The following is an 8,682-nucleotide window of genomic DNA, read 5'->3' on the forward strand; positions in this document are numbered from 1 at the left end:
CATAAAAGAATGTTCACTTTCGCAACATTTTGTAGTAGCAAAAAATTAGAAACAACCAACGTTTCATCAATAGGAGATTTGACAAATTAATTTGTGCTCATTGATACAATGGAATATTATATAGCAATGAAAGTTGATAAACTAAAGCTACATGTATGTAGAAAAAATTCCAAAGTATGTTAAACAAGGAAAAAAAAGGCTGCAGAAATATACATGGTAAAGAATAAAACACACAGCATAGTAACAGCTACAAAAAATTAAAGCATGCGCAACAATGTTTTAGTTTGTTTACTGATACATGTATATATAGCAAAAGTATAAAAACATGAATGGAAATGATAAATACCAAGTTTGGATAATGGTAACCTCTTCAAAGGGATCTAAGGGGGGCTTAAATTTTATGTGTAATGTATTTTTTCTTAAAAATATCAGAAAAAAATAAAATGTTAATATAAGGTTACATGGTGGAAACATGAGTGTTCATTACTTTATTCTCTATACTGTATATTTAAAAGGTTTTATATCTATATTTAAAAATTTAAATTCATTTGCCTTAATAATATGGAAACCACATATTTTGCATCCTATATCATGAGCACCTCTCAATGTGAAAAATCTAAAACATCTTTTTTGCTTTGAAGAGTCCATAAAGCAGCATTAGCTTTCCATTTGAGCCTTAATTACTGAGGAGTGCTACATGTACATTAAAGGGGGAGGGGGAAACTATGACCAAAATGATTACCTGTGCTAGTGCTTCTCACATTTGTGCATCTGAAATATCTGAAAGCTTTTTAAAAGAACAGATGTTCAAGATTTATCTTAAACCTGCTTGAAACAGAGTATCTACAATGAGAACCACATACAACAAGACTGAAAACGACTGATCTATGAAAATGGCACAAAGAGAAAAATGAGCAATCCTGACTAATTCAGACAAATCATGTGGTTAGAATGGTGATGGGGCAGTTTTCCCAATGACTATGCAGAAGTTCTGTGTCTCCCACCTGGGCACTGTACAAGCAAAACACAAAATATGAAAAAATGAAATCACTGAGAAGACATGCGTAACGATACCACACCAGCTAACACCACAAAAGAGGGACAGTGGTTCTTATGAAATGCATCAATCATAAAATAAAGTGTTCTTGAATGTTAGTAACTGAATTAGACTAGAAAGAAACAGGTATGCCTTTTATGAAATAACGACAGCACAAAAAGGCTTACGTAACTGTAATCAAAACACTCTCTAGATGATATGATTATAGCACTGGATATTCTTTGCCTCCCTCGCCCCCCACTCCAGAGGTACTTTCCACCCTACCTTGCTCTATTTCCCAGGAGGCTGACTTTTGACCTGCAAAAATAGGGCCCCCTAATCTTCTGCCTTCCAGTTGGATTTGCCAGTGGGAAGCACCACCAGGAAATCAGAGGGCTGGAAGAGAGTGAAGCTGGGGTGTTTATTTCCCCATTCTTCCCAATCACAGAAAGGCCGGAGGTCTAGTCAGGCAGCATTCCCCACATAGCTACCCTCTCTGGGTTTCAGTCATGATCCAATTCTCTCACCCCTTCAGGTCTAGGGATGATAATGGTTCCCACTATTGTTAGTCCTGAGATGCTTCACCATCCACTGTTGGTTTATTTTAACCCAGGAACACTTTTAATATTAATCTTCTGAACTACTCCATTTTGAGCCTGTTATGTATTTTCTACCAGAATACTGACACAATTATGAAGCATGAAGATATTCTACTCTACTCTCTTAAGTAATACATCTTTTGTAGATCTAACCTTACAAGTTGAATATGTCCAGCTAGTATCCAGAGTTATATGTGCTATACATGATTCAAGAAAATATATATCGAATATTTGACCTGTGCCTTAGAGGGAAAAAAAACTAGGTGGAAAACAAATTCATTCCTACTCCTGGGCATATATCCAGAGAAAACCATAATTCAAAGAGATACATATACCCCAATGTTCACTGTAGCACTATTTACAATAGCCAGGACATGGAAGCAACCTAAATGTCCATCAAAGGAAGAATGGTAAAGAAGATGTGGCACATATATACAATAGAATATCAGCCATAAAAAAAGAACGAAATCATGCCATTTGCAGTGACATGGATGGACCTAGAGATTGTCATACTGAGTGAAGTCAGATGGATATCACATGATATTGCTTACATGTGGAATCTAAAAGAAATGGTACAAATGAACTTATTTACAAAACAGAAATAGAGTCACAGATGTAGGAAACAAACTTATGATTACCGGGGAGGGGGAGAGGGATAAATTGAGAGATTGGGATTGACAAACACACACTACTATACATAAAATAGATAATAAGAACCTACCGTATAGCACAGGGAACTCTACTCAATACTCTACAATAACCTATATGGGAAAAGAATCTAAAAAGGAGTGGATATACATGTATGTGTAACTGATTCACTTTGCTGTATAGCAGAAAGTAACACAACATTGTAAATCAACTATACTCCAATAAAAATAAGTTAAAAAAAACAAACAAATTCAAGGCCAAAATAAAAGAAATTATCAAAAACAGAGAGTAATTAACAAATAGAAAGATATGGTAAACTGAAAACAAGAAATAGGGAGTTAGGGAAGGATTTCTGGGAAAAAAGTAGTATTCCATCTGGGTCTTAAAGGGTAAGAGAGAATTTAGATAGCATTAGCAAGTAGAATGGAGAGGAATGGGCATCTTGAGCAAAGAAAATAATATAAGCCAAAACACTAAATTGGGAAAGGGTATGGTTGTTGGGTGAGCAAAAAGTATAATGTCAGACTAGAGTAGAGCAAGCTTTATTTAGGACTCTACAGCCTTAGCTAGTTCTAAGTCAGACAGGTGAAACTATACAAATATTAATTATACAATTTATATATCTTCCAGGAGACCAATGGTCTGGGAACGAATAAAACCAAAAATTCAAGCAGAATATGGCTAGAAAAATATACCTTAGTTTTAATTTCTAACTCTATTAAATAAACTTTAACACAGTCCCCAATTTACTCATTATACAATGGGCCCACATATCTATACTATTCATCCCATGCTGCCTAAATTGGTGTTCATATTTCAATTCTGGCTCGTCGGAAAATTTTTTTCACCAGGCTTATGAATAGGCCAGGAGATTCTCAATCAGAATATGCCTCATGCTTATCTCAGCAATTTTATGAAAGATGTTTTGAAGTTGCTTTTAAAATCTGTGCTAATGACCTACTGCTTGTTTCTAAGGTTTTTCCACCAGTTACATCAGGGAAAGAGATTACAGAACTTGAAGGCAGTTCTATTATTAATAATCTCTAATATTTCTGCTTGCTACAGAGAAATTTATCAAGACAAAAAAAAAAATGCAACAGCTCCAGTTTCCTCAGCTACATTTTGTAAAAGGCTCACCATTAAAGTCATTTCCTCAAATATTTTCTAAAATCAAGAAAAGCAATAAAACATCTTGTTAATTATGTGGTTAATGTTTACTGTACCAAAGATACTTAGCTTTGGTTAATATAATATTATTTTTGTACACATTATTTTATACTAGGGCCAAAAGAAGATATTTTAATGTGGGCATCTTTATGTCACCATTTTATTGGGGACTGCCTACTTATTGGGGCTGTTCTGATGCAGGGAATTCTGATGAGACCTCAAAAATGAACTATTAACCTTCCAAAACGAGAAAAAAATTCATGTTATACATGAAACAGATATTCTCATCCCTTCCCTCTGCTGTCTTCCTTTCTGAACCAACTACTTTCCACCTAAAGGTGGCAATTAAAGATGAAGTAAGGTCAGAGATTAGAGTGAGGGTCAGAGGCAAGGTACAATTCATCAATGGAATGAGATGGGCATGGACCAATACGTGGGAGACAAACCCCTGTATATAACCAGAAGGTAATGTTTACCATCACAGTTGCTCATCTTAGAAAGGGCCATGCTAGGGGAAAATTTCTGCTTGCCAGCTGGTAATTTATTTGTCACTTCAGTAATCTGCATATCAAAATAGGTGATTTCTTTCAAAGTTACCATTTACTCTCATTTAAAAAGAGAGACTTGGCTGCTAAGTAATGGAACTTTTTTCCATTTGAATATCAAAAGGATAATACCCCTTCTTTTCATATGCTCCTTATTATGTATTTATTATTCAATGGAATGGAATGGGGTATATTTGCAGCCACAATACTATCCCTGTTCTCAAGCTATTGACTGCATGGAAAATTCCCTACTTCTGATCCCTCAGAAATGATTTCATATGTTTATCATAAAACTCCTGCTTGATGACTTTAGAGGACTAGGCCAATATCTCCTTAACTGCTAATACAGTTATAACAGACTTCTGACACTTATATGATATATAATATGTATAATACAGATACAAAATTTTCAAACAATCCAGAAATGAAGAAAATGAACATCAGTAATTGGTGTGATCAAGAAAATCTCTCCCACACACAACTTGCTAATGATATTTTTGAAAATAGCAATTTCACATTTTGATAAGGCCATTTTGACCTAGCTATATTACACTCAAAACATATAATGTGCAGCTAAATTTTGATTCTAAATTATTATAAAGATTTACACTTGCATGTATGTGAAGTTCAATTTTTCATATGAAATACAGTCACAACTTAATACAGTTCCACTATTATATGTGGTTTACTTAATGTATTCTACTTGAATAATTGATAGGTTGCAATCCAAATTATTACTTTCAAAATGTTTAACAATATGCAAATGTACACATATACATATATGTATTACAAATGTATACAAACCTACAAGTAAGCAGTGCCCATTTCAGAGTAGTCACTCTGGGAAGGTTACTTCTAATAATCTTGCCATTAATTAAAACTATTTTTTAAAAGATTTTTTGATGTGGACCATTTTTAAAGACTTAATTTGTTACAATATTGCTTCTGTTTTGTTTTTTGGTTTTTTGGCCCCAAGGCATGTGGGATCTTAGCTCCCTGACCACGGATTGAACCTGCACCCCCCGCATTGGAAGGCGAAGTCTTAACCACTGGACTGCCAGGGAAGTCCCAAAACTATTTTTAAAACACCCTTTTAAAATTGTCTTCATAGCCTTCGTGGTAACTGTTTAAATATCCTTAATAGCAGTAAAATCTTGAAGGTAGAGCTGAGTTTTGCAACCATGCAGAAATCATTCTGCCAAGTTTAGCAAATAAAAGAGATGTTCAAACTGAGTTACATAGTTTTTGATTACAAAATATAAACCAAAGACAAGTACTTATAAAAGAGATTCCAAAATCATGTTTTTATGTTGCTTGTAAGTCAACTAAATTTTTCAAATATTCAAAGTAATTGTGAATAGCAGCAGCACTTTTGGAACAAGTATTTAGCCTCCTAAAATAACTACCTGAAATGACCACTCTAAAAAAAACATAACTGACAGCATGTTTGGGGGAAGAGGTAGTGTTTCATGACCCTATAGTCACACTTCGAAGTCACAAAGCAGCTTTCTTCCAAGGGGTTTAAAATATTTTCCAGACACTACTTCATTAATTCTCCAAATATCCCTTTATGAGAGATAGGACAGATTATCATTCTTTTTTTTCCAGAGTGCTGAGTGAAGATGGTGTAAGGGAAAGAGAACTGTGTTTATTCCATGAGTCAGTAATTAAGTCTAGTCATACTGTGCCCTAAAATGTGTGCTATGTAGTTAGCAAAATTTAACTGAACTTTTTTTAGCTTTATTCTGTTTGATAAAAAGGCATTATATGAGGTAGATGTGTCATAAAATATTACAGGGATTAAAATGATTATTAAATTCATACTTGACTGGAAGAATTCTTGCTTGATGTACAGGAGTTACTTATTAAAGAAGCTAGTGTCTATCCTCAGATACACTAATAAAAGCCTAATTAAGTCTATTTTATCAAGGGAAAAAAGCTTGTTTTTTTAAAGACTCTTTTCCTTGAATTTTAGAAGAAAAAATATCTTCACTTTGAAAGACCAAATATATAAATGAAACAAACGAAGAAAAATGGGGCAATAAAAGATCTATTGGCAAAATCATTTAAGAGCAAACCCTAGGAAAATGGGTAAATTGTCGATGGCTCTGGAGAGAGAGCCCAACATAATATGCACATGATTACAAGTTAATTTTCATTGAAATTATTAAAATGATTATTCTTCTAAATGTTTAATTCTTTTGTATGAGAAAAGAAAACTTGCTGCTCAGGCATACCACGATTCCACTTATTCATTAAATAAACATTTAGGGTCTCTGCTATGATAATCACTAGGTATACTGGGGCTCCCAGTGGCCCCATTTTTATATGGGAGATTAATGGTTTGACAGATGAAAAGACAAACAAATTTAGTCCTTACTACGATTCCAGTGATCCTATTCAACAAATGGAATGATTCTGGTCTTTTAAGTATCACTTTTAGGGGTACTAGTCCAGGAATATGAAAGGGCTCAACTCTATTTTTTTAAAGAAAGGTTTTAGTAATTAATGAGTAAATAAAAATACACCTATTAGAGAGGCACTCAGCGCTACATTTTGTTTGAGGTTGAGTGACTGACCGGACTGAGGACAACTCTCAGTCAGATAAGCTCTAATCACAGCTCCCACAAGGGCTGCCTGCTTATTTTTGAAATAATCACTTTTCCTCATGGGTGCCTTAGCTGTCTGGTCTATAAAATGGGTAACTTAATAGTAACCTGTCCACACAGTGCTCCTTTGAAATTGACTAATGAATGCTCTCCCAGGTGTTAAAACTATTAGATGCTACAAAAATACTGAGTACTGTCTCGAAAAGAACTCGGTGATATACACATTAGAGCTAATGAGGGCACTAATAATAAATCCCTACCACCCTATGGACCCTCTCCCCACCTCCGCCCCGCTGCATTTCAGAGCTTACCCATGACCTCTGCCTGACAACAAGTCTGTACACTCCGGACCCGAGGCTGCAACAAAAGCAGCTGAAACGCCGATACCGAAATGGACCAGACAAAAGAAAGTGGGTCTGTGCGAAAGGAACGGGCCGTGGGAGGGGGTGTGTGCCGACTCTCCCCACAAGCTCTGAGATGAAACCGGACACAGCGCCTCAACTCCCACCTGGAGGGCGGCCCACACCGGCCCTGCGGCGCCCCACCGCCGCCCCGCACGCCCCCGCACGCCCCAGGCGCCGCCCGGCTCACGTTTCCAGACCCCGTGTAATTCCACCCTCCCTCCGGATCGCGCCCCGAGGCCGCCCCGCAAGCCTCAGGTGCGAAAGTTAAACCGCCTCCGCATCACCTGAGGCCGTGCCGGGAAGCAGCCGGGCCAGCCCAGCCCAGCCTTCCGCGCGTCCTCCCTGCGCGAGCGTGGGGCCCGAGCCGCCGCGGCCAGGCAGGGCCGGGCCGAGACCAGACCCTCGGGCGGCCGCACCCCGCCGGGCTCCAAGCCGTCGGCCCTCACCTGCGACCGCGTCCCGGAGCCGTCCGCTCCGCGCGTCGTCCCGGAGCGCCCGGCCGCCCGCAGCCCGGCTCTGAGGACTCGCGGCGGCAGCTCCGGCGGCGGCGGCGGCTCTGTTGGCGGCGATGCAGGTTCAGCGAGACGGGAAGCGACAGGAGCCAAACCCCGCGGAAAGCGCTCGAGCTGCGCCGGCGGCCCGGAGCCCTCGGCCTCGGTCTCGCCTCACGGACGCTCCCCGCCGCCTCCAGCTCTGCGCACCCACCTCAGCAGGTTCCGGCCCGAGCCGCGCGTGGGCGGCGCCCCGCCCCGACCCTTAGCAGCCCTGCCAGCAGCGCCAGCTGCGCCGGGCCGGGCGGCACCGAGGGAAAGTTGTGCTCTTTTACCAGAGCAAAAGAAGTTGCGAGTGCCTGCTTCTCCCGTGGCCTCACCCAGCCCCTCTGTAGTTCAGAGCTCCGAGCCCACCTGCTGAGCCCATTACCTGCTCAGATGGCTGGCATCCCCCGACCCATCTCCACGCCTAGACTTTTCCTAAGGCAGCGCCACTATCTGAGTTTACTTTTCCCTTCTGATGTCACTGTCCTAGTTGCTTACCTTCTTATGCCTAAAGTTCCATCCAAGTGCAACTGGGATTAACTACTAAAGTGTTTTTGTTTCCACTCTTGACAAATTACAGTTGGTAGGTGAGTTCATGACCCGCAGTAAATCAAAAGCGCTTAGTCAGGGGGCTGCTTTGAGTAAATGTGGACTTGTCAGCACGTCGTGAACTTTGGATTCAGAGCAATGAAAATAGATAATCAAAAGAGTATAAATAAGGTTTGGAATATAAAAAAGCAAGTTTTATTAGTTGGCTTGAAGAAGGGGAACGAAGCTGGGTGGGGGGACCTCAAAGGACTGTACAGCTTTCTCTGCTAGATATAGACATTTCCATTTACCTGACTGGCTTATTTAGAGCCTTGTTCCAAGACTAAGGTGATATGCAATGATTTCCCACCTGAAAATCCGATGAAATCAACAACAGAAACAATACCAAACAAAAACATCACAGGAAAAGAAAACTACAGACTTTATTAATATTGATACAAAAATCCACAACAAAAAACTAGCAAACCAAATCCAGCAATGTAGAAAAAGCATTTTACAACATGACCAAGAGGGATTTGTCTAAGGAATGCAAGGTTGGTTCAATAAAAAGAACTATCAATGTAATACACTCTTAATAAAATAAAGGACA

The 8,682-nt window shown here is 39.2% G+C and overlaps 1 protein-coding gene across 1 annotated transcript in view; it reads right to left on the reverse strand.

Annotated features, from left to right (window-relative positions):
• The window catches only part of RNF180 (ring finger protein 180), a gene marked incomplete at its 3' end in the record, with an annotated part of 283,378 nt that extends 275,867 nt beyond the window's left edge, over positions 1-7,511 (reverse strand). The window contains exon 1 of the mRNA XM_082837376.1: positions 7,455-7,511. The remainder of the gene's footprint in view (positions 1-7,454) is intronic.
• Positions 7,512-8,682: the final 1,171 nt, after the last annotated feature.

Source organism: Leucopleurus acutus (assembly GCF_964270905.1).
Source record: "Leucopleurus acutus genome assembly, chromosome: 3".
NCBI classification, from domain to species: Eukaryota; Metazoa; Chordata; class Mammalia; order Artiodactyla; family Delphinidae; genus Leucopleurus; species Leucopleurus acutus.